We start from the raw sequence: 8399 nt of genomic DNA on the forward strand, positions 1-8399 counted from the left end.
TGTAGAAGCAGAAGAGTTCTAGGTCAAGTGAACAAAAGCCTAAATTGAATTACAAAGAGTCACATCCTTTTCTCAATTCCCAGACCTGATGCAGCACACAGACCCAGAGCCCCTTGAATGAGGGCAAGGCTGGGTCCCTTGGGAAGGACCCTGCTACACTGCCGAAAATGTTTACTGTTACTCTTCTTCCCAGCCTTCCCCAGAGACACCTATGGCCTTTTATGGTAACTTTTCATTGGGGAAAAGGAAATGATCAGACATTTAGGGGATTATTAGACATTGGCTTAGAAGTGACAATTATTCCAGGAGACACAAACGTCACTGTGATACACTAGTCAGAGTAGGGGCCTATGGAAGTCAGGTGATCAATGAGGTTTTAGCTCTAGGTCTGCCTGGTTCTTGTACTAGTTCCAGAATGCATAATTGGAATAGACATACCCAGCAACTGGCAGAACCCGTGACTTGTGTAGTGAGGACTACTATAGTAGGAAAGGCCAAATAGAAGCCACTAGAACTGCCCCTACCTAGCAAAATAGTAAATAAAAAATCATACTAGGAAAAAAAAACCATACTAGAATTTCTGGAGCGATTGCAGAGATCAGTACCACCATCGAGGATTTGAAGGATGCAGGGGTGGTGATTCCTCCACATCCCCTTTCAACGCTCCTATTTTCCCTGAGCAGAAAACAGACAGATCTTAGACAGTGGAGTATCATAAACTTAACCAGGTTAACCAATCGCAGCTGCTGACCAGATGTGGAATCATTGCTTGAGCAAATCATCACACCCCTTGGTATCTGCTACGCAGCTCTTGACCTAGCAAAGGCTTTTTTCTCCATTGCCGTTAGTAAGGACCACCAGAAAGAGTTTGCTTCATCTGGCAGGGCCAGCAGGATACCTTCACTGTCCTGCTTCAGACGCACATAAACTCTCCAGCCCTCTGTCATAATATTGTTTGCAGGGACCTTGATCGTCTCTCCCTCCCACACAGACATCACAGTGGCCAATTATATTGATGTTATCATGCTGATTGGATTTAGTGAGTAAGAAGTAGCAATGACTCTAGACTTATTGGTAAGGCATTTGTGCAAAAGAGGACGGAAAAAAATCCAACAAAATACAGTAGCCTTCCACTTGGTGAAATTTCTAGGTGTCCAGTGGTGTGGGGCATGTAGAGATATCCCTTCTAAAGTGAAGGATAAGCTATTGTATCTGGCCTCTCCTACAACCAAAAAAAAAAGGCACAGCACTTAGTTTCTTTGGATACTGGAGACAATACATTCCTCATTTGGGTGTGCTATTTGGGCCCATTTACTGAATGATCAGAAAAGCTGCTAGTTTTGAGTGAGGACCATAGCAAGAGGAGATGCTGTGACAGGTCCAGGCTGCTGTGCAAGCTGCACTGCCACTTGGGCCCTATGCTCCCTACAACCTTAAGCTCTGCTGATCTAGGTCTTAGTTCTAAAAGGAGGAGTGCTTCCACCAGGAGACACACCAATGATTCCAATAATCTGGAAGTTAAGACTGGTCACTTTGGGCTCCGCATGCCTCTGAATCAGCAGGTAAAGAAGGGAATTACTGTACTAGCTGAGGTGATTGATCCTGACTATCAAGGGGAAATAGGACTGCATCTACACAATGGAGGTAGAGAAGAGTATGCCTGGAACACAAGAGATCCTCTAAGGCATTTCTTATTACTACCATGCCCCCTGATTAAAGTCAATGGAAAACTGCAACAACCCAATCCAGACAGGACTACCTGTGGCCCAGAAACTTCAGGAATGAAGATCTGGGTCACCCCACCAGGCAAAGAACCAGGTCCGGCTGAGATGCTTACTGAGGGTAAAGGGAACATGGAATGGGTAGTGGAAGAAGCAATAAATATGAACTATGACCATGTGATCAATTAGAGAAATGAGAACTGTAATGGTCATGAATATTTCTTCCTTGCTTTCTCATATGTTTGTATATTACATAAAGAAAACATCTTTGTTTTCTTCACTATCTTATCTCTTCATCATATGACATGAGTTGTATCAGTTTCATGTCACAATATTTAAGTTACAGGACATCAACTTTAAGAACGAACATTACTCAAGGTCTGGCACCCTGTTCTGGAGAGATCTAGTGCATTTCTGGTTGTACATAGGACTGGCGAGTATTGTTAGGGGAAATATCGGTCTGTTATTGTTTTTATTTAGAAAGTAAGTATGGTTTAAGACGATGTGTATTGCTGCTAAGTTAACAAGGGGTGGACTGTGATGGTTAGGCTCAGTGTCAGTTTGGCCAGATAATGGTGCCCAATTGCTTGGTCAAGCAAGCGCTGGCCTAATTTTTACCATGAGGACATTTCGTGGACTTAAATCATCAATAAGTTGATTGCATCTATGGCTGAGGACATCTACAGCCAACTGAGTGGCTTGCCTTCAACAATGAGAGACACGTCTCATTTAATCATCTGAAGACTTTAAAAGGAGAGGTGATGCTATTTCAGCCAGCCAGCTTTTTCTGTAGAATTCATCGAAAAACTTCATCAGAGTTTCCTGCTTACAGCCTGCCCTATCGAATTTGCATTCAAGTTCAATAGCAAAATTCTTCCCAAATTTGGGAGGACACAAATTTGCAGTTTCAAAAAACTCAGCAAATCCCAGATAGGATAAACTCAAAGAAAACCATACCCAGACACATCATAATGAAACTGCTACAAAAAAAAAAAAAAAAAAAAAAAAAAAAAGGTAAAAGAAACAAATCTCCAAAACAGCTAGAGAAAATGGCACATGAAATATAAGGGGGGATGAGGACTTGGCCCAGTGGTTAGGGCGTCCGCAAGAGAATGCAAGAGGACACAGAAGAACACACAGCAAATGGACACAGGAAGCAGACAACTGGGGGGGGGGAAGGGGAGAGAAATAAATAAAAAATAAATCTTTAAAAAAAAAAAAGAAACCATTAAAATTTAGAGATTTAGTCAAAAATCCTATAGATAAATTAAACCAGAATACTATAAAATATTGAAATAATACACGAGAAATCAGACAAAAAGGAACAGAAGAACAAAAAAACAGTGGGGACAAAGAGAACAAATAATAAAATGGTAGGCCTGAATCCATACCGGGATTCATGCCGGGGATTACATTAAAGGTAAATGGTCTATTTTCTGCACAGTCACGCTGAGCTGGTGCCTTATCCTAGAATCAGATTGCAGCTTCCTTGGCCACCCCGTTTGCCTCCCACCACCGCCAAACCACAGATGCCCACAGAGTGAGCGAGCGCGGGGCCTTTGTGAAATTGTGTGTGCAGGATCTGAGGGTTCTGCTCACCGAGGCCATGTGCTCCCTCAGGGAATGGGTGGAGAGCGTGGGTGGTAAAAGCCCACCTGCCACTCATCATGCTAAAGCAGAGGAAAATATCAAGGAGGAGAAAACAGAAGAAGTTGGAGGAAAACATAAAGAGAGAGGAACCGAGTGAGGAAATTATCTAGAAATGGACCACGAAGGTGTTGCTGAACCTCAGGAAATGGGAGATGAAGCCGTAGAGGTGACCGAGGAGAGGACAGATCAGGCCAACGATCAGAGAGTGGCCACCGCTGGAGCCCGAGGTGATGGCGAACCACAGAAAGCCGTCGGCTCGTTCACAGACGCCGCGAAGCTGGAGCCTCCCTTGGCCATTTTCTATGCCAAGAGGGCCAGTGTCTCCATCAAATCACAGAAGCCAAGTGCTGCCATCCCAGACTGCGACAGCTCGGCCTTACAAGCGGCGAGGGCCACGTGCAGACTTCCGGGCCCCTGGGGAGGGCGGCTGGTGATCCTGCCCTTGACTGTAGACTGGATGACGACGACGATGCTACTGCGGTGCTGGAAGAAGCTCATCCAGGGCCCAGAAACTGCAGCACGTTGGAGGAGGTGTGAGCGGAAACGAGAAGCGCGAGAGCTCAAAGAAAGAACTAGAGGGAAGCAGACTTGGCCCAATGGATAGGGCGTCCGCCTACCACACAGGAGGTCCAGAGTTCAAACCCCGGACCTCCTGACCCGTGTGACGAGCTGGCCCAAGTGCAGTGCTGATGCGCACAAGGAGTGCCCTGCCACGCAGGGGTGTCCCCCCATATAGGGGAGCCCCACACGCAAGGAGTGCGCCCTGTAAGGAGAGCTGCCCTACGTGAAGAAAGCACAGCCTGCCCGGGAATGGTGCCGCACACACGGAGAGCTGATGCAGCAAGATGACGCAACAAAAAGAAACGCAGATTCCCGGTGCCACTGACAAGAATGGGAGCAGACACAGAAGAACACACAGCGAATGGACACAGAGAGCAGACAACTGGGGGGGCGGGGAAGGGAAGAGAAAAAAAAAGGAACCAACTGAGAGCGCACAAAAGGCTCGGGAAGGACGTCAGAGCCCGGGGGAAGAAGCCTGCTGGAGCCGGGCCCCGCCCTCTTCCGGCTTTCCTGGGGGAATGCCTGGAATGCAGGAAGCCCAGAGAAGTCCTTAGTGACCCAGAGGTGCTGGCAGCCGTGCGGGACCCGGGAGTTGTGTGGCCTTCCAGAACCCCACAAGTAGTCAGAACAGCAGAGCGACCATCGGCGAGTGTCAGCCAGATCCGGAGGCCAGCAAAGTGCCCCTCTGGCCACTAAGGGCCGGGCCGCAGGAGAAGCCTCCTGCCTCGCTGCGTGGGAGCCGCGGGAGGCAAGCCAGGGCGCCGGCGGCCCCATCCAGAAAGCTGGGTGCTCGGAGGCAGCCCCCGCGGCCCGGCGCGGCCGACGCTTCTCACAGGGGGTTGCGTTAGGGTCATCAGGCAGGTCACGCTCTCCTATTAGGAAGTAGATTCCAACGCTTCCTAAACCTTGAAAATATTTAAAACGAAGTGAAAGCTATCACTCGTTCCTGCAGTTTCCTTCCCTAACCATTTTGGTTTTCCTTTGAGTCCGCTGGGTAAGGGAGATTTGTAACCACGGAAGATTGCGTGCTCCGGTTTGAACAGGAGGCAGATACGGCTCATTTAAATAAAGTTGGAATTGGGTACATGGTTATTAACGCATTTCGAGTTGTGCTTTCAAATGCTTTATTTTTTTTAATGATTTATTTCGATTATGAAACCGCTGGGACCACCAGGGCTGCGACAGGCCGTGGGTTGGGATGGGGGCCCTGGCAGGGCCGCAGCTGGTGCGTCACGGGCCTCCGTGCCGGTGGCATTTTAGCCCCACGCTGCGCGAAGGGCGCGGCAGAGGCCTGGGTCGCTGAGCTCTGCTCTTGTTCCATATATAAACGCTTCCTCTTATCTCATGTGGAAAGGTAAGGGGTCTAAACACACCTATGGGAAGTTCAGAACAGCAGCCCACACTTACCATAAACCCACTGGCTGGCAATGGGGGCACGAGGACCAGCGGGCTGCAACGTTCCACGAGGAAGCGCAGGGGACGTTTGCGCCCCCCTCTTATGGTTAGGCCACCCGGATTTCAGGACCCCGGGAAGGCTGGCGGGGAGTGCCGTGGGGGGCTGCTGGGGCCGCAGTGCCTGGTGCCCGCAGTCGGGGCCGGCCCACCCTGGAGCTGGGGGGTCCGTGGACTGCCGGGTGGGTGGGCACAACCCCGCTCTCGGGGCTCTTCCAGGAGGCAGGGGCAGGGAACAGACTGACACCCAAGAAGCCGGAAGCCCAGGTCTGCCCCGTCTGCCTCCAGAGCCCCCGGAGCACCCCACTTTCCCTCCTGAGTCGCTTCTAGAGTCCCCGAGAATTCCTGTCCAGCCCCTGGGGACGAGGACCCAGATGACCTTCAGGTACAGGAGCCGGAGAGCCGAGGCGCAATCATGGTGGCCGCCACCACCACAGGGGCCAGGACACAGCCCAACCCAGCTGCCACCCTGGACACCGGGAGCTGTGGAGAGCCAGCAGCAGGTGACAGGGGCTTGGACAGTGGCCAGGTGGATGGCCACTCCCCGAAGGGGCTGCGTCCCAGGGGGTCGGAGGGGGCCCGGCCTCCTGAAAGAGAGCCCCGAGGCTCAGCCCCCCTGGAGCACCTGCCTTCCCAGAGGTCGTGGGGGCAGGGGTAGGGTGGTGGGGGCACCCCGGCTACCCCGCAGTGGGCACAGAGCAGGCGGGAGCAGGTGAGAGAAGGCCGTGGGGGGCTCAGGGTGGGACGGAGGGTGACAAAGGACCCTCCTTGGGACTCAGGCCCCACCCTCGCCCCATCGAACGCGGGGCTGGGCAGGGGCTCTCCAGAGACCCTGGGAGTGGGGGTCAGAGGGCCCCAGTAGGAGGGTGGTGGGCCTGGGGGTGTGGGGGGGCAGGACAGCTCAGAGTAAGTGCCGAGGGTTCCCTCCTTTACTCCCCTCCTTTACCCCTCCGTTCTCTGCCCCCTTACACTACCCGCCTGTCACAGCTGCCTGAGGCCCTCAGAGGGCCCCAGGTACCCTAACACCCCCCACTCCACAGCAGGCTCAGGGCCAGGCCAGGGGCCTCATGGAGCAGGTGGGACCCAGGGAAGGGGACGCCCCTAGGATCCTCCTGGGATAAGGTGGCCCCGGGGTGAAGTGGGGAGAGGCGCCAGGGGAGAGGGGCTGGGCGGGCCCTGACGTGCTCACAGGTGGATGGGCGGGGTGGCAGGGGCCCTGCCCACACTGACACAGGGGTCAGGAGGCGGCCCCCAGCGTGCCCCTCACCCCGGCACCCGCGGGGGGCCCTCTTGGCGCTAATCCTGGCCCCCAGCGCCCCCGTCCTTGGGCAGGCGTCCTCGGGGGAGCCCCGAGGAGGAGGCGGGGAGACCGGGCAGAAAAGGAGGGGTGCGGCTGCCAGCCGAGGAGCAGGAGGGACCGTCCCCGGTGACACGGGACATGGGCCTGCTGGGCGCCAGCACGGGGAGAGAACGCCCCTCCACGGGCAGTTGCGTCAGGCGGGCACCGGCCTTCAGCGAGACGCAGCCCGTGCACATGGTGAAAGAGGACAGCACGCTGGACGCCCCGGTGCTGGGGGACAGAGGGACGTTGGGGCGGTGAGTCCCAGGGGCTCCAACCCACAGGCTGACGGCACAGCTGTGCCCGGCATGGCTCATGTGAGGGCGGCCTTGCCGGACCCTGGAGTGGGCAGCGGCCTCTGCCATCTGTCTGACCTCGCCTGGCCCTGGATGGGTGCCTCCGCCATCTGTCTGACCTCGCCTGGCCCTGGGCAAGGGTAGTGGCCTCTGCCATCTGTCTGACCTTGCCTGGCCCTGGCCCTGGGCGGCAGCCCCTGCCATCTGTCTCACCTCTTTCTCTGGCGGGCAGCCCGGTCCTGCGCCCCTTTCCTTTCCTCACCCTGCTTGTCCTCGGCTCCTGCCTCTGGCATTGCCTGGACTTGCCCACTCCGTTCACATATCTGTGCCCGGGCATGCAGCGCAATCCGTGGCCGCAGGCTCCTGTGCCCGGCAGGCTAGCCCCGGGCAGCTGTGTCCCAGGCCCGGGAGGCGCCCGCCATCCAGGGCGGCTGCTGGCACAGGACGGGTCACGCTCATCTCCTCCCCCAGCCGCTCCTCTCCCGCGTCCCCACGTCCATGAGCGGGCCACAGGGCAGGCGGGTGGCAGTCCACCCCGTCACGGCAGAAAGAGACACAGGTGGGAGGCCAGCGCGGGGCCACAGGGGAGCCCAGCTGGCGGGCTGCCGCAGAAGCCGGACGCTGGCCTCCAGCCCAGGAGGTCCCACGGGATGGCCCCAGGGCCGACCAGGCGGGTGGGGCGGGAGGCGACCTCAGTGGGGGCGGCTGCCGCAGACCTCCCAGGTGGCCCACCGAGGGCAGGGAGCCGGGCGGCCATCCCCCGCTCTCGGGCATTGGCCGGCTGCACATGCTTCTGTGGCCAGAGGAGCCTGGCTGCATCGGGGACCTCAGGGGGTGGCGAGCACCAAGGGACCCCGGGCGCCAGGGCAGGGCCCAAGACAAGCCCCCCTCCAGGCCAGACACACGGAGGAGGGGAGTTACCAGCGCCCAAGGCACAGGGTCTCCCCAGAAGCTCAAACCGCGGAGCCGTGTGGCAGAGAGAGGGACGTACCCCACTTCTCCCTTCCTCCCGCCCCCGGCTCCCCCAGCGCGTGCTGCTGGCCAGTCCAGATGGCAGGGAACAGAGCACGGGGACAGCCCAAGGTGCAGAGCGGGCCAGGCGGGCAGCACCCCTCACCCACGGGGGTCTGGAGGGAGGCACCGGGGGGATCCCCAGCCCCCAGCAGGCGCAAGCAGGGCTCAGGGACCCTAGGGAGACACCTGGGGGCGGGCAGGGGGCCGGGCAGCCCTCGCATCGAGAGCTCGGCCAGGACCTGGGGCCAGCGCCAGCCCAAGACCGCCTGTCCCCTTCTGGCACGTTCTCTGGAGGCGGGACGCCAGGGCTGGCCGGCCGCCCGGGCCCGCCCTGCCCGGTGTTTGTGTCCTCCAGGGTTGCCAGGC

General features: G+C 56.4%; 1 pseudogene; it reads left to right on the plus strand.

Moving 5' to 3' along the window:
- Positions 1-1544: 1544 nt before the first annotated feature.
- Positions 1545-3975, plus strand: LOC139438806 (putative protein FAM10A4; annotated as a pseudogene).
- The last annotated feature ends 4424 nt before the right edge of the window (positions 3976-8399 follow it).

The sequence above is a fragment of the Dasypus novemcinctus genome, chromosome 4 (assembly GCF_030445035.2).
Source record: "Dasypus novemcinctus isolate mDasNov1 chromosome 4, mDasNov1.1.hap2, whole genome shotgun sequence".
Taxonomy (NCBI): domain Eukaryota; kingdom Metazoa; phylum Chordata; class Mammalia; order Cingulata; family Dasypodidae; genus Dasypus; species Dasypus novemcinctus.